The 18,538-nt window shown below is 45.4% G+C and overlaps 1 protein-coding gene across 1 annotated transcript in view; it reads right to left on the bottom strand.

The window, feature by feature from the left end:
- The window catches only part of LOC119234666 (uncharacterized), a 69,463-nt gene that overhangs the window by 5,191 nt on the left and 45,734 nt on the right, over positions 1–18,538 (bottom strand). The window lies entirely within an intron of this gene.

Raw genomic sequence — 18,538 nt, 5'->3', positions numbered from 1 at the left:
TAGATGGTGATTGACCCATGATGACAAATGCTAGAAGTACAGTGGCTGTCGTCACAAGAAACAGGCCAAAGACTGATTTTTCAAAAGGCCCCCAAAAGGGGTATCTGCTTCCCCGCAAAGGGTGTGGCCTTCCTAACATGTGGTCCGGGGACGTCTCCCGCGGTCCACGCCGGCGGCTTTCAAGTGCGTCCACTTAAGCCTGACCCGGCTATTGAACAGATTTTCAGGTTTGCAAACAATTACAGCTTTTACAGGTACAAAGTACAAAAGATACAGGTACTAAGTACAAAACAGCTTCTACAGGTACAAAGTACAAAAGATACAGGTACTAAGTACAACTACAGGTCTGCAGACTTGAAGCTTACCTGGGCGAGTGTTGGAACTCACCTGCGCGCTTTAGAACTCCTTTCGGTTGCTCGGCAGTTGGGGTCTGCACTCGTCGATCCCGGACGAGCCCCCAAAATGTTGTGCCCACGTCGACCAGTGCAGCCCCCAAGGACACAGACAACCGATGCAAGGGCACAAAGGAGTTTAATACGGGCTCGAGACCGGGCCCTCGACATGCGCCGATGCAACGGCAGAGGTCGAGAGCCCCGAACAGAGGAAGCTGGGACATCTTATAGGGTCGCGAGTGGCGGGAACTTTGAAAGAAGTTGGCAATTATTCATTGGCTACTACAAAGGCACTTTGGGCGCGCGCGGTTACAGTTTCAAACTGATTGGACGGTTAGAGATGCTGTCCCATTTATGGACAGGATTGCCCTCATTGGTGGCTGGGGTGGTCTGCTTTTTCGTCACCAAGTGGAGTGAGGGTTGTGACTGCTGAAACTATCTCCGGAATGCGGCAGGACAAGGACTAACATATCAAGGTGGAGGATATACAAAATGGCGAAACCTCAGCTAAGCTTGGTTCCACACTTGTAGGAAAAAAAACTTGAAATTTTTCCCATTTCATCACTTTGTGGCAGTTTAGAAAGCACTGAGAGTGTTATTTGTTAAAGGCTATGTAAATTCCTTTATAAAATTGTCTAAGGTTATTTTGGTGACTAGTTCTTTGAAAACTATTTTGGTTTGCTGGAACTGCCATAACAAAGCACCACAAACTAACAGAGTGACTTAAGCAAAGGAAATTTATTGTCTTGAAATTCTAGAGGGTGGAAGGTTGAAACTGAGGTGTTGGCAGGACCATGCTCCCTTCAAGGCTTTTGGGGATCTGTTCCAGGCTTCTCTCCCAGTTTTTCAGTCTCTTAACTCATGAAAGTGTAGCTCCAGGGTCCACGTGGCTCTATCCAAATTTCCATTTTTTGTAAGGACACCAGTCCTTACAGGCTTCGGGCTCAGCCTGCTCCAGCGTAACCTCATCCCAACTTAATTACATTTGCAATGTGTCTACAAATAAGAGCATAGTACTGGGGGCTAGGAACTGGACACATGAATTTTAGAAATAATTCAAGCCATGGTAACACTCTTACTTATTTCTTCTTATAAATCACTTATTTAAATTTTGTAACTCTGTTGGAGCTAATTCTGGTTTGTTTAATTTTTCTAGGAAATTGTTGGTTTCATAAATGATTTCAAGTATATTTGAATAGAATTGTCCAGGTAAAGTTGTATGATTCTTTTAATTTTCTGTTTCTGGTTATTTCTCCCTATTATTCCTTCTTTATGATATTTTTAAAAACTATTTCCTGATCATTCTATTTGGTGGTTTATAGATTCTAGCCCACCATCCTCATAATAACCTTTTTGATTTGTCAATTATGCTACTTTTCTTTGTTTCCAAATCTCTGGTTTCGGTTTTATCTTTTTTAATACTCCCTTATGTTTTCTTTCAGTTTATTTTTTCTCTAAATGACTAAGTGCATTTGTTTTAAAAATAACTATACAGTAAAATTTAAAAAATCCTTTTGTTGTACAAGTCTATGAATTGTAACATATATATATATATATATATGTGCTTAAAGTGGCAGTATTTATGTGCATATATGTGCAGTTGTGTGTGTGAGCATAGTATTAGTCCTCACCTAATGTCATCAGTAGATGTGACTTTAAGTGAGATGTAAAACAAAAGCAGCTCCTGAATAATAACGTTTCCTTCAATGTCACTGGGATTGTTTTCTCTCATCAACATTATAACCATAACCGTAACCAGCATTCACCATAACCAGGATTCAGAACTATTCTGTGACCTAAAATACAAAGTAAGGCTCTCTTACTGCTCACAGTCTCCCCCATTCCTAGCCCCTGTCAACTACTGATCTGTTCTCCATCGCCACACTTTTGTCTTTTAGAAAATTATATATGACTAGAACCCTTTTTTAAGATTTATTTATTTATGCATAGAAGAACTGGGGTGTAGGCCAGAGGGGTGGGGGTGAGAGGAGTCACCAGAGACAGAGTGGGGAACAGAACAGGCAGACTGACTGAAATACACTGCTGAGGGGAGCAGCGGGCAAGACAGGAGAGGTCTGCTGCGCCATATGTGGGTTAGCTCCCTTACTGGGGATCGAATTCAAGCCGCAATGGCGATAACATGATAGTGCTAAGACTTAACGCCTATGCTACCAGGGGGGCCCTATGAATAGAATATTATCTTATGCTTATTACTTTATGAAAAAAATTTACTGAGGTGTAATTGACATGTAAGTTTACATAGGCTTGAGGTATGCAACATACTGATTTGATACTTGTATAGATTGTGAGATGAGCACCATCAATAGTCTAGTTAACATCTGTCAATATGAAGAATTAACTTTTAGGCTTTACTGCCTTGGCAGCTTTCTAGTATGCACTGAGATATTATTGACTCTAGTCACCATGATGGACCTTACATCCCCAGGATTTATTTATTTTATCACAGTAACTTTGTTCCTCTTGGACCTCTTCATCCATTTCACCTGTCTACTTTCATTAAACACAAGCCTATAAGATTCATCCAATGGTTCTGGGGATCAATATTCTGTTCTTGTCATTGCTGAGTAGTATTTCATATGTGAATATACCACACCCATCTACTGAAGGGTATTTGGGTTGTTTTGGCAATTATGAATAGAGTTGGCAGGCACATTTGTGTACAGGTGTTTGTGTGAACATACGTTTTCTTTTTTCCAGGACACAAACCCAAGAATGGGGTTGCTGGGTTGCATGTTAAGTGTAGCTGAAACTTTTTAGAAAATATGATCTGTTTTTGAAGTGGCTGTGCCATTTTGCATTCCCAGCATGAAGTATAAGAATTAAACACTTATAATTACAATGTTTTATTTTTTTAAAGATTGATTTATTTATGTATACAAGAGCTGGGGTATAGGCCAGAGGTGTGTGTGGGGAGTGAGAGAATTCACCAGAGACAGAGCAGGGAACAGAACAGCCAGACTGACTGAAATACACTGCTGAGGGGAGCAGCGGGTGAGACAGGAGAGGTCTGCTGCGCCATGTGGGTTGCTCCCTGGCCAGCCAGGGATCGAACTCATGCTGCAGAGGCTGCTGGTTGCTTCATAGTGCAGTGCTTAACCCCTTGCGCCCCCAGGGAGGCCCTAAATACAATGTTTTAAAGAGTGACACTAAGCGACGTGTTTAAACACCACCTGCGTAGATGGGCACAGCCTCTCCATGAAGCACCGTGTTTAGAACTGTGCGGTTCTATGGTTCTTTCTCCGGTGAGACATGTCTGAAGAATGTGCTGAGCAGAGCTGAGCAGAGCTCTATGCACAAGTGAATGATGTTACTTCTTTCCGTTTGTCTGATAAATTTGCCCATCTTTTGGTTTTATTTTGTGATATGATCTGAAAACCCTTTCCCAAAAAAACAGATGAGGAGAACTCACTCACAATTATTGATAGACCAGGCATATTAAGTCTGAGCTCTGCCTCAAATCCTTTTTTTTCCTCTCCAATTTCTTTCAGCTCTTTCACCTGTGTTTCATTTTGGTTGTTTATCTCATTCCATCTATCATAAGCTGTGACGTGTTTTCCTCACTTCTACGCTTTCATTTACTTTCTTTAGTTTTCTTACTATCTTATATTTCTGCTTTGTGATCTTTCATATATGATGTTGCTTTATACAATTTGTTTAATTCATTAAAAGATGTCATTAATAAATTTGTGGCAACATTTTTCAGGTTGGTATTCTTTGCCTGATAAATTTTGCAGCTCTTACTTTTCCCGGGATTTTACCTTTCTTTTAAAAAAAATCATTACATTTATTAATTTATTTTCTTACATTGATGTTGACTTCTCCCCTCAGGTGTAGTCCCCATAGTTCTCCCACCACCACAGCACCTGTGATGCATCACCACAGTCCCTTGTGCTCTTCCCTCCCCTGTTGTAACCTCCTCTGCCCTCCCCTGCTGTAGGCCTCAGTGAGATCTCTGGTCTGCCTGCAACTTTTGTCTTTTTTCCCGACTCTTTATTTGGTTTTTCTATATTCCACATATAAGTGAAACCATCTGGTATTTATCTTTCTCCTTCTGAATTATTTCACTGAGCATAATCCCTTTCAGCTCCATCTATGCTGCTGTAAAACGGCATGAGCTTATCTTTTTTGATGACTGAGTAATATTCTTTCATGTATATATACACCACATCTTCTTAACCCACCGTCTGTTTTGGGACATCTGGGTTGTTTCCATATCTTGGCTGTTGTACATAGTGCAGCAATAAACATAGGAATGCAGGTTTCCTTTCCAGTTAGTGGAATTAGGCTGGATCTTATGGTAGATTGAACTTTAGTGTTTTGAGGAAGCTCCACACATATTTCCATAGTGGCTAGACCGCAGTAGGTTATAATAGGGAGAGTATTTTGCTGGCAACTTCTGAGCCCTCATTCACTGTGTGTTTTCATGATGCTTTCTCCTTTGTTGTCGATTGTCTCCTGCCATGGCTCCACCACCCCCAGCCCTAGTTGTAGGTAGGGATAGTGGGCTATCCTTCTGGGTGTTTCCCTTACCTAAAGGAAAGGAAAGGCAATTTTTGTTACTACCTCCTAAGATCTGCTGCTCAAAATGATGCCTTGCCTGCTTCAGTTTCTACTGCACTTGTCTCACGTGTCTGAGTCAGTTTCAGTTTATTTTGATAGTCTTTAACAAATTTTGAGTCTATAGATCTTACTGTGTGCCCTACTTATGCTGAAGATAGAGTTTATATGTTTTTTCCATTGCCCTATAATTTTTGAAGTTTTTGTGGAGAGGGAAGAAATTACTCTCACACCCCATCCCACTCGGTAATGATTCTGTAAATACTGTGACTTACACCATCATTTCTAAACTGACATCCATATTAGTCCACTTGTCTTTGACCATCCAGTCACCTGCCTCATGCCCAAGGATCATTATGTGTAGTTCCAAACTGTTGACATTACCAACAATGGCTTAAAAATTTTGTTCTGCATGTTCAGATTTTAGGATGAAACACTTATCAGACATACTTGCTTTGTTGAGTTAATTCATCTATTATTAATATTTCCCTTTTTTTTTGACATGGGTGCTTTTCCAACAATTTTGCCATGATTTAGAAAGACTCCATAGTGGGGATTCTGGGCAGCAATTCAGGGATGTGGCTGCTCCCTCTGGGATCACCAGTCTCCTCTTGAGAGTGACCCTTTTGTCCAGTCATACTACAGATTCCTTCACATCAGTGGCACATGATCTTTGCCTCTATCCAGGTTTTCAGATCCTACTGAAGTCATTTGCTTACATGCCATCATCATATGACATCATATTGTTCCATATTTGTCAAGCACCTTCACATGGTTGTCTTCTCTGGAGAGTTACCATTCTGGAACATCACTGTTGTTATGGACTGTGTGCTTGTTCCCTCTCCCCATTCATATGTTGAAATCTTAACCCCCAATAGAATATTACGAGATGGGACCTTTGGGGAGTATTTAGATCAAGAGGGTGGAGGCTCCACTATGGAATTAGTACCCTTACAAGAAGAGGAAAAGCTCTCTCTTCCTCTGCCATGTGAGGATACATGAGAATGCTATCTGCAAACCAGGAAGTGCTGTCGCCAGAACCTGTGAGGAATAAATGTCTGTTGTTTAACCCCATCCACTCCATCATAATTTGTCATAGCAGCCCAAGCTCATTGAGAAAGATGCCAGTGAGTGAGTGCCCTGCCCAGAACCTGCTGACACTGTGTGGGAGTACCAGAGCCCTACCCCTCACTTACCCGTCCTTGGTGGTCAGGCTCTCACTCTGGCTTCCATCTTAGTGTGGTTTCATGATGAGGACCAGGATGTTCTTGGGCCAGAGGACTCAGAGGAATCTTGACTGTGGCTGGGAATGTGTGCAAAGGCTCTGACACCATAATCTGGTCTCCTTGGGGGTTGCCTGGCCACCACCCCTGTCCCACCAACACACCCCCAAGTGGGGCAAGTGCTCTGGCATGATAGCTTCTGACAGAAACCTCAAGCAGCAGACAGGCACAGTGCCCAACAGTTTTCTCTTCTCCCTCATAACAACTTGAACAACTGATCTGGGAAGGAACACCCAGCCCTTGACAAAACTTCCTTAAGATTCCCAATATCATCCATTTCAAAAAGAGGAAAAATCATTTCATTGCAGCAAGTGCTGGGAGTGAGATGGGAGGGTAGTCTCAGGCTGGAAAGGATGATTTGGCAGAGTGTTCCCGTACATGGTGCTGACGTGTTTCCTGGTCACCCACCCTATTCTCCAACACACATTGCCTGACACTGGCCTGTGTCCTGACCCCCAACCACACTCCAGTCAGAGGGTTCTCCTGATGTACCGTGGTGGGGAAGAGTGGGTGTCATATCCATTTAAATGGCTCATCCTGTCTGGCTTAAAGCTCTGTAGGCCAGTCTTTTTGTTTATTTTATTGCAAATGTGATACATGCTGGTTGCAAGAAAATGCAACTAATATAGAAGTATATTCAGCAAAACAAAACATTTTCTCCCCTCATTGCTGTCTTCCACCCCCAATTTCCAGGCAACTTTGACTGCCAATTTGGGGGTTATTCTTCTGGAATTTTTTTCTGTGTACCTGCAAAGACACGCCACCTGTACATCTATATTAAATATTGTTGCTACTGCCTGTATTTTCTGTATCTGGCCAGTGCGCCTATCCCAGCTACTAAAGGTTGAGTTGCTCCCTCTGCAGATAATCACCCTGGGCAGAAATGATCTGCCTGATCCAGTAGTATCTGGAAGGCCATGCCCATCCATGGGGAAAGCCCCAACCAAAACTCAAATAATAAACATACAAAAGCCAGATCAATTTGCTTCAAGGTGGGGCAGCTCTGTGATGCCATTCGCATTCCAAGCTCACCTCTGAGCATGAGGCCCAGGGCAGATATCAGGGAAACTCAAGACCTTGCCTGCTTCCTCCCCTGCCCTTTCCTGCTTCCTTCATCCTTCATAGGTTTCACCTGAGAGCCCTTTCACACACACAAAAAAAATCCCTTTTGCATAAATATACATGAGTAACATATAAAATGTAGGGACATTTATATATACACACATGCACACAGGTATTTTCAGAAAGGAGCCCATGATTATTGCTCACTTTTTCCATTTTATGTTATATGACATGTAGACACCTTGGAATATCAGTCTACTCTGCCTGAAATCGATCTCCCATAATTTAGGTAATCAATAGCCCTATCAGTGAAATTTGGTTTATTCATTCATTAACTGAATGGTTTTTCAAGTGCTACTGTATTCCAGGTGCTGCCTTAAGTATTGGACTTAACTCCAGTTATGCTTTCCTAGAAAAAAAAAGCTAGTATTTTTTAAGCACATTCAAACATTTGTGTATAAGTGATCTTGAAGGAGATTCTTGGCGGTAGATTTGAGGCTCAGCAGGAAACTGCACTGACAATTTTAAGGGGTCTTCCTCCTTCAACTCTTACAACATCTCCTAGCTGTGTATCTGCTTTTTTCTTTCTGCCCCTCCTTTGCAACTTCTCCTCCTGGGGCCTTTCCCACCTGCCAGTGAATGCCCAGAAACCCCAGGGGGCAGGTCTTTCTGCTCAGCCCTCTTTGCTCTGGTGCTGCTCCTCCCCTGGGCTGTGACTATCCACCCATTACCACCATCATTTGGAGACCAAGGACCTTGGATCCGCTTTCTCTCAGGTCCCCGTGTGACATGGGAGGGTATTGGGACTTGAGGTAAGTAACTCTATTAGTAAGGGTTCTTCAGAGAAACAGAACCAATAGGATATATGTAGATAATATACAAGAGATTAATGGTAGGAGTTGGCTTATGCAATATGGAGGCCAAAACGTCCCCCAATTTGTTGTCTACACGTTGGGAAAGCAGGAAAGACTGTGGTATAGTTCATTCTGAGGGCAGGTGGTGCCTGTCCAGACCTGAGTCTGAAAGCCTGAGAACCGGGAGCACCTGACCTGAACCAGGAGCACGAGAAGATGGATGTCTCAGCTCAAGCGGAAAGAGTGAATTCACCCTTCTTCCACCTTTTTGTTCTAGTTGGTGCTCAGTGATTAGATGCTGCCCCTTCATCCTTCACTCAGTTCACCACTTCAAATGCTAATCTCTTCTGGACACACCCTCACAGACAGTCCCAGAGAGTTCTACCTGCAAACTGGGAACCCTTTAACTCTGTCAAGTTTGACACCTACAATTAACCATCAGAGTGACCCACTTTTTCTCAGTCACATGTCCGGGTTTCTACCCAACCTTTCCACTGGCTTATTCCAGGGGAGCTTCAAATTCACCATGTCCCAAATGATACTCTTAACCTCGGCCCCAAACTCACTTTTTCTGTTCCCTATATTATCCAAGGGCAAATGTCCCCCATCCCCTTAATACTCTTCCTCAACATTCAGCACGGTCCTCTCAGCTGAGTCTCTGATGCATTTCCACACCTGATTGCTCCTGGAGTCCCTTGTTTCTGTCCTGGTCCAGGCTCTGGTCTGGATTCACGGCCTCCATCTGGCTTTTTACCTCCACTGGCAAAGCAGTTCCTCCTCCTGGCGGGACTGTTAGAAGGTGTTTGGAGAGTCTAACACTGCTCCTTGACCCACCCAGTCCCCTGTAGATCTCAGGAGAGGGGAACAAGGGATCATTTGGTGGCAATAGGATGGCATAGTCTGACTCAGGCTATGGTGTGTTTGGGTCTTCAGGCACCAGCTCCAGCCACACTGAGGCCTGTTGAGCTGACAACACACCTTAGGTCACTCTTGCTGGCAGCCTCCTCTCACCTTGTACAGTCTTGTCCCTCAGCCCCTTGGGCAGACATTCACCAATGAACAAACATACGGCAGAATGTTGTCTGCATGATGGAGCTGGGAGGACTGAGATGTGCTCCTAGGCGCACCGTCGCCAGGGCGCCAGGATGGGAGAGGATGATCTTACAGACTGGAGACCCTGGGCTGTCACCACTCCACTTGGCTCAGGTCCCTCACTGGCAAATCAGAGGGTCTCAGTAGGCTTGTCGAAGAAAGAACTTTCTTGGTAGCTTAATAACAAAAGGAAATCGGGAGAAAGAGAGCATTTCTAGTGGGTCTTTGTTCTTTCCTGGATGGTGACTGCTTCACACTTGTGCCTTTCCAGTGCTTCTTGTAATGCCCTGTGGTAGAGGAGGTGGGAAGAATGTACGGTAAATGAGAGAGTGAAAACCTGGATTTTTTCATGACAAAAAATGTCTGACTTTCCTGATGTAGCAAAAGTAGAGACAGGAAACTGGAGGTGTCATTTGATTTTACTTCTCTGGAGAATATTTTAATCAAATTTAATTTCGAAATTAAATTTGTTTTCTTATAGCATTGTTCACTTTTGTTCAGTATTTGATTTCTCCCCTCAGGTGTAGTCCCATAGTAGGAGAATTGTTTTTTTTTTTTTTTTTTTCATTTATTTATTTATTTATTATATTTTTTACATCATTTTTCATTTTTGCACAATGTATGCATTTTCATCTTGGTTATATTCCCCATACAATTCCCAGCCCCTTTATTTTCACCCTACTCTCTCCCTCTCTTCCCCATCCCCCATAGTATGTCTCTGGTTTATAGTTGCTTGTTGATTTTGATTTTTACTTTATTATAATTAGTCTTTTTCCTGGTCCCTTATTTAGGTTTACTAAATTCCTGCTATGAGTGAGACCATACAGTACTTTTCTTTTTCTTTCTGGCTTATTTCACTGAGCATGATACCTTCCAGCTCCACCCAGGTTGGAGCTGCAAATGGCATGTGTTTATCTTTTTTGAATGCCGAGTAATATTCCATGGTATATATGTACCACATCTTCTTGATCCAGTCATCTATTTTTGGGCATTTGGGTTGTTTCCAAAGCTTAGCTATTGTAAACAGTGCTGCTATAAACATAGGAGTGCAGGTGCTCTTTGGAATTGATGTTTCTGTGTCCTTTGGGTAAATACCTAGGAGTGGAATTGCTGGATAATATGGAAGCTCCATCTTTAGCAGGTTGAGCAATCTCCACACAGCTTAGTAAGAGAATTGATTTAAAGGGGGTGACTGGCACACTGCTGGTGGCTGTTTGTAGGTAAATCTTTTTGAGGGCAGTTTATTCGTCTCTAGGGAGGGTCCTAAAATGCCTGTCTTTAATCTTACAGATCAAAATTCCAAATAAATAATTAATGATGTATGATAAAATTTAGTCACAAGGGCCTCCCTGTTGGCACAAGGGATTAAGCACTGCGCTATGAAGCAATCCTCAGCCTCTGCAGCACAAGTTCAATCCCCGGCCAGCCAGGGAGGCAGAGCACATGGTGAGGTAGACCTCCCCTGTCTCGCCCGCTGCTCCCCTCAGCAGTGCATTTCAGTCAGTCTGCCTATTCTGTTCCCCATTCTGTTTCTGGTGAATCCTCTCACCCCCCGCATCTCTGGCCTGTACCCCAGCTCTTGTATACATAAATAAATGAATCTTCAAAAAAATTTAGTCATAAGATTCAACTTTGCAGGTGCTAATTTATAATAGAAAAAAAGTTTAATACAATCCATGTGACCAATAATAGGAGATTAGTTAAACAGACTCTCGAACTTACATACATTGGAACCCTGAGTAGTCATTAAAATGTATCATTGAAGAATGTTTTGATATGGAAAAGGATTCATAATAAGTTATTAAATTGAGTCATGTTACAAAATGGAGCACATTTATATTTAAAAACATCTAGCAGACCTTCCTACTCAAAGTGTGGTCCCTGGACCAGCAGTCTGCCTCACCTGGGAGTTTGTCAGAAGTGCAAAGCCTCAGTTCAGGGCAGCCCCCACCCCTGTGATTCTTGACAATGAGGCTAAGCATCCACTTAAATGTGATATCTACGTGTATGACTATGTGTAGCTTCATTTTTTCCTTTTTGTTTATTTGTAACAAGTACAGATTATCATTAGAATCATGTAAGAAGAGACTCTTCAAAGCATATGGGTGGGTTTCTTTGTTGCTGAGCCTTTCTTGCTAGTTGGCTTCCCACTGACCATCCTCATTTTAAGCTTCATTCCTTCTAAGCTGAATTTCACCCATCCAGGTTGGCTCTAGGTTTAAAGAATGGCATTTCAGAAACATCACTGTTTTCAAAGGCACTCTGGCTCCCAGGCAGAGCATGAGGTGAAAGGCACATGGCACCTTGGCACAGGCCAGGCCCTTTTGCCAGCCTTCTCATCCCACTGCCTGGTGCTCCTATTAAGATTCAGGGCTAGCTTGTCAGATTAGGTCATTTCTTTTCCAGTAAGAGAGCTGGCTACTTGTGCATTCTCCTGCGGCAAAACACCAGACACATTTCTCAATCCTCCTCTGCTAGTTGGACAAGGCCAGGAACAGACAGTATCCACCTTCCTTACGTGGAATCAATCTGTCAGGCTGTGGCAGGTGGCTGTCAGAAGGCCATGCCCTCGTCCCCGCTGTCCAGGCGACCGTCTGCCTCCAGCTCCACTGACGTCAGGCAGATGCTCCACCTGCACACAAGAACAGCTGCCTCTCTCTGGAGTGACTTTTCCAGTTAGAAACCCTGAAAGCATAATGAGAGCATGACAAGAGTTGGCAGCTCTCCGTGAGCATCCACATGGGATGGCGATGCTCTCCAAAACCTCTGAAACAAGTGAGATTTTCAACCCCCGAAAGAGAGCTAGACCAAGCCTATTGTTCCTTCCAGTTACGCGCAGAGGAACCTCAGTTCTGGGCCAACTCTTGTCCTAATGGCAGGTGTTCTAGTAGTGGAGTTGCCAATGCATGTATTTGATGATGGTTTACAAATCTCCAAATTTGGGATTACCACAGATTTTAAGAGCCCCAGAGAGTACCGAGACCTGATTTTGTTTACTTTATTTATTCCTTACTGAGCACTGATCTCCCATCAGGTTTAGGGTCATCTTACATGGGTGGGTTTTGGGCATGACAGAGAGAACCAAGATACCTAAAATGTGTTTGCACCTCAAGGAGCCTATCACATGGATGGGGAAGTCATATTGGCTGGAAGAAACCTGAGCTCAAGCCCTTCACACACCTTTGCCAACCAATCCTCTGAGATCCTGGGGAAATGCAGATCCTGATGGGGGACTGCGCTGGACAAAGCTCAAGGTGCTATGGACACATGCTGAGGAGGAAGGCCTGGGGGTATATATGGGTTCACAAACATCATGCCTTTTCTGGCTCCATGACACCATAATGGTTGGAGAACAAGCTGAGACCTGTGACCAGTGCTTATGCTGGAGAGGGGTATGCTCAGAGCCTTCTCCCTGCCCTCGATGCACCCCATCACTTCTCAAACATGGTGCCCCACAGTTAACAAATGTGGCCCATAGCAGCCTAAGGGGGATGTCAGGGGCCTCCTCCACCTTTCTGGGCTTTAACATGGCTTGTACTCACTGCTAACTCCAGGGGCCTTCCCCTGTACTGGTGCCCTTTTCATGGTGGCACACATTGCCCCACTGATCTTGGCCAAAGTGCATGGAGCCAGCACCACAAGACAGACCATGGCAGGAACATGCTATATTGTTGTACTTTGCTGTGTGTTCCCAAAAAATGTCTGACAAAACTAGAGGATTCCTTGGAAACTCTTCTTCAACCGACAACTCCTTGGTTGCACATGAAGTTGCTACAGTCCTGGAGTTCCTGTGAAAGGCATCCCCAGAGATGTATTCTTGGCTTCTTGGGACTTTTCCCAGAGGTAGGAGTGACAGGTGGGAGAGGCAATTTCAATAACATCTATTGATTGCTTAATAGAAATATTATTAGAACAGCCTTGTGTGGGGGCAGGGGATAGGGTGGGGCTGAAGAGGGATATAGTCAAATCAGGCCAGGTGGGAACACTGAGTTGTGGAGGCCACCAGCTTCCAGAAACCTGGCCTCATGGGACCCAAGGGGACATGGAAGGACACCTGTGTCCTTAAACCCAGCTGGATGCACCTCCATCTGTCTTTTCCTCTTCCCCACCTGCTCTGGCTTTTATTATGAAGCAGAGGAAGCAAGAATAGGTTCTGACTGGAGTCTGGACTTTTGTTTTGGAGACCCCTGTGTGGAGGAGGATGGGGTAGAGGGAAGAGACAAGTAACAGGAGAGGAGGAAAATTGCCTGTAAATGGAAAGAGGCTCAAGGTATGATTTCTTTAATGAAAAATATGTTCACATATTCCTTCAGTTATTAGAATGTCTGAGCTCAAGAAGGCTCTAGCCCAAATATATCTTGACAGGGAAAGTGCCCCCCCAGTCTTTTTGCTGAAAGGGTATACCATATACCTATGGAAGGTTGGCTGCCCCTGGGTCCCACATGCTGGGGCCCAGATATACCCCACATGCTCAGAGACAGCCCAGCTGTACACAGACCCTCCCTGAGCCCTGGGCTAGGGCTGCAGCCTCCGACAGCTGTTTGAGACTCTGTCTTCCCGAGTCCTTCAACAGCCAGCGGAACATTCTTGGCACAGCCTTCTGTTGACGCCACCTCTCCCCTCTCCCCAATGAGTTGTTGAACTTCTGACGCCCTCCACCTGCAGGGCCAGCCTGGTGATGTCACTGGCTGATGTCACCGGCTGGAGAAACAGGAGCACACTCCAGCTTCCTCACCCTCCCACCCTTGGCCGCATGCCCATCTCTGCCAGAGCGTAGTGGGACTGGTGGGCAGCCCTGAGGGGCTGGGTGTTGCTTGTCCTCACACAACTGTCCTTGGATTCATCCAAGTTCTCTGCTCTAGGTATGTTTAGATGCCAGTACAGGGAGGAGAGAGACTGAGGTCCTGATCAACAGTCAGCCAAGTCAAAAGTCAGTTAAGTCAATTAAGGACATGGTCAGGGGAATCAGGACCTGTGACCCTTGTGCTCTCAGGTGCTCCCCAATATCCAGTGCCTGTCCCATACAGGGAAAATAGAACTTTGAGCAATGTTGTGCAGTAGTTCCTAGGTCACTTGTATCAGCTGATGATATAAGTCACAGTCCACATTATTTTTACTGATGTTCTAATCCTAGCATTACTCATTCTTTATCAAGAGGGTCAATAAAAGCATTTGTGACAAGGTTAGATGGTCTTCTCATCATTTTTGTCACACTGTTCTTTTTAACACGGAACAGGAGACCACACATCACAGGCCACACACACAGGTGTTCAGAATAGCACTCTGCGTTGCAGTGGGCACAGATGTATGTGTACAAATGCATGAAAAGGTCTAGGAGCATAGGGGTCAACCTACCCTGGTGCCCGCTCCCCACCCTGGCTGTGGGTGGTGGCCTTGGGAGATCTAACTTTACAAGATCTGATTTTTTTTTTTAAAGATTTATTTATTTATTTATACAAGCACTGGGTACAGTCAGAAGCACGGGAGGGTAAGAGGATTCACCAGAGCCAGAGAGGGGAGCAGAACAGGCAGACTGACAAAATACACAGCTGAGGGGAGCAGTGGGCGCGGCAGGAGAGATCTGCGAGCCATGTGGGACCCTCGCCAGCGGCCAGGGATTGAACCAGCACTGCAGAGGCCGTGGGCAGCTTCGCAGCCAAGCTCAACGGCTGTGCCACCAGGGGAGGCCCTACAAGGTCTGATTTTTTAAAAAAAATATTTTATTTATGTATTTATTTATACAAGCACTGGGTACAGTCAGAAGCGCGGGAGGGTGAGAGAATTCACCAGAGCCAGAGCGGGGAGCAGAGCAGGCAGAAGGACCGAAGTACACTGCTGAGGGGAGCAGAGGGCGGCAGGAGAGGTCTGCGCGCCATGTGGGACCCTCCTCTGGTGGCCGGGGAGCAGCCGGGGATCAAACCAGCGCTGCAGAGGCTGCGGGCAGCTTCGCAACCCAGCACTCAACCGCTGCGCCACCGGGGAGGCCCAAGATCTGATTTTTTAATGAAAAATGTGTTCACATATCCCTTCAGTAATTGGAATGCAGTATCTTAAAAGAAAGACAAAAAGATATGTTAAAAAATAGGATTCTACAACATTAAAAACATATGAAAACTCGTGAATATTTAACAAAACAGATGAGTGACTAGCACTGTGCCTGGTCCCCTGTCTCATCTGTCAGAGCTGCTCAGTCAGTGCTTACTGAGCTTATGGAATTGGGAGAGAAAAAATGGACATGGACCTTCTATCACCATGTGTCCAGGAGGTGCCTCTGAAAGCCCAGAGACTGGCCCAGGGGGAGTGGCTTCTAGGAGCGACTAAGGGGCCACCAAAGGACCAGACTTAGGGAGGTTTAGGGTGGGTAGGGGGAGAGGTGGACTCAGTAGAGGAAGAAGCATGAGAAAACCCATAGCCGGTGGGGCCCTGCCTTCTTAGAGGATGGGCCTAGGTCCAGCGCACTGAGTCACCATGGCTGCAGGGCTAGCAGGTTGAAGGCAGGGAACATGCACTGGGCCTGACACCAGCCCACTGCACACTGGCTAACCACCAGTGCTAACCACTCACTCCACCTCTCTGTGTCTGAAAGAGGACCTAGACCAGATGCTTTATAAAATCTTCTCGTTCCTCTCTGGAAGGGGTTTGAGGCTCTCAGGTTGTTTACAACCCCCAGAGCACAGCTCTCTTGGGACCACCCTATTCCCAGTCTGTACAGACCCGGGCGCACCTCCTTCCCAGGGTGCTGGGCTATTCTGCCCCAGAATATTACATCCACCTTGGGCCTCTCTTGATGGGCATCAGGGGCTCAGGGAGCATCTGTCAGATAAATAGATGTCAAGTCTTCAGTGACAGAGGCCTCAGCGCCTCCACAGAGCAGGTCCTTGGAATCCCAGGTCATGAAAAGCAAGGCTGGACAGCGCAGCCATTTTCTTTCTCTAGGGACTCTGTAATTACAGCTGGTGATAAACTTGCTGTTTTTCCCAATTAGCAGCCTTAATACCTCACATGAGCCATTAACAGGCTGGTGCAGTGGATACACATCTTTACATGTAATTAGTAATGTCGTTAGCCTAATTCATAATCAATATGTGGGCAATTGCTTCCTTAGGCTTATATTTAGTCCTTGGGGTCTTAGTGCCACTAGGAATATCCATCAAAGATGTGCTGATAGGTGTGCATCAGCCACGACTGCTCAGCTCACCCCAGACCATTCAGGAACAAGGCTCAGCCCAGCAGACTGATGGTCAGACAGCAGGTTCTGGCTCTGCTGGCAACCAGGGACCATTGGAGTCTGTGGCTGCCAATGCCTCCTGTGTCCATCAAGGGCATGGGCCTCTGCTATGGGACGAGAGGGGCCATTTCAGAAAACAAGTCAAAAGGTGCTCTTAGCGCCTCGGGGTGGTCTCAGAACATGGGCAGAATTCCCATCCCCCCAAAAGAATCCAGGGATAGTACCAAGGACAGCCCTCTAATTAAGATGCTGAGACATCCTGGCCATCACATTCTGCCTCCCCTTATTGCTTCAGCCTTATTCCCCAAAACCCACCCATGGCCAACCCCCTCAGCTATCCGGGAACTGGGACTGAACCCAGTGAGGTTTCCTTTCTTTCTGAAGCTGATGGCAGCAATGATGGCTCAAGGTCAGAACAGAGAGGCAGAGAGGAGCCTGTCGAAGGCAATCCTTATGAATGGGCTCTCATCTGACTGTAATTGGAATTAATATTGAGGTTCCGTTTCCAGGAACTTCCCTAGCAGACGAATCTGGGCCGCCGAGGTCTGAGCCGGAATGCTCCAAAAGCCAGCCATAAATCTCTCCCCAAAATGACGATGCACAAGCTAATTGCTCTGGAGGCACACAACATGTCATTCTGCATCCTCCCAGGCTCCAATGCTTGCTGGGAACAGGGCCAGGGAGAGGTGGACGGGAGTTGGCAAAGTCACCGTGAAGGAAAACATTTTAATTCATTTAATTATGAGCCTCTCAGAAAATTGAGCTCTGTTTCTTCTTGAACTGGTCAAAGGAAATGAGAAGTGACACTTTCCTACCCCCACCTTCCCTTTGACTGAGGAAGCTTGAGTTGGAAGAACTGGGTGTGGGCAGTACCAGGCTGCATGCACCAGGGAGCAGAATCAGAGGGGGCCTGGTAGTTGGCCCGGCAGCTCTCTCCACCCAGCCACAGAGCTATGATCACTTTCTCTTTCCCTCTATTTCTCTTACACACACACACACACACACACACACACACACACACACACACACACAGAGTCAGCATTATCTCATCTTTCCTTCAACAATGCACAAGGTTTCGTGTTGGATCGACCCTTTGGTACTGTTGCTAAACTTATACACTCTTCCCTCTATTTCGAAGCAAGTGTGTGATAGCAAGATGGTTACAGATATGAAACTTCAGATAATAATCATAAAGTACTGAATGACAGCCATAAGCCCTTCACCAGAGTGTCTTTATCCATCTGCCCCTTGATCTGTTCATGGCATGTATGACAGTGTCAACAACATGCCTTGCATGGTACTGGGCACAGCTATACAGTTGACCCTTTAACAACACAGGGAGGGCTAACCCTGCACAGTCAAAATGCAAGTTTTGTCTTTCCAAAAAGTTAACTTAAAGTCAGTCATCCCTTGGTATTTGCAGGACTGGCTTCAGGACCCCAGCAGATACTGAAGTCCTTGGATGCGCAGGTCCGTTGCAGTTGGCCCTCCAGATCCATGGATTCAACCAACTGGCATCCAGTGTCATGTGATACATGGGCCCCTGGATATGGAGGGCTAACTGTATTTAATGAAAAATATCTGCATAAGTGGACCTGCACAGTTCAAATGTGTGTTATTCAAGGATCAACTGTAGTCACTGTGCACATAGACAGGGTCTCTGTCACTCTGGAGCTTGTCTCAGAGTAAAGACAAAAGTCTACAATATCAGAGGGACACACACTAACCAAATGGGTCTCCAACTAGTACTGACCCTATGGTCACCCAGCCCCGCAAATGGCACACCCCAGTGAAAACCATTTTGTTTTACCTCTACTCCATGGTACAGATAGGAACCTGGGACCCAGAAAGGGTGTGAGCCTGGTCTAGGAACTAGGGCACTGACAGAAGAACCTATATTTCCCAACTTCTCCCCCCAGGATGGCTCCTCTAAACCATGCTGCTCCATTTTAATGAGCAGTTATTGGTCCTTCCCTGTTGTTGTGGTTTGGCAGCCAGGAGGCTCCTCTACGATACCCTGACCATGACTCTGCCCAAGTCTTGGACTCT

The sequence above is a fragment of the Talpa occidentalis genome, unplaced genomic scaffold (genome assembly GCF_014898055.3).
Source record: "Talpa occidentalis isolate TD23 unplaced genomic scaffold, MPIMG_talOcc4v2.1 talOcc4.8, whole genome shotgun sequence".
Classification (NCBI taxonomy): domain Eukaryota; kingdom Metazoa; phylum Chordata; class Mammalia; order Eulipotyphla; family Talpidae; genus Talpa; species Talpa occidentalis.
The sequence above is the reverse complement of the archived record's forward strand: the minus strand, read 5'-3'. Positions and strand labels throughout refer to the sequence as shown.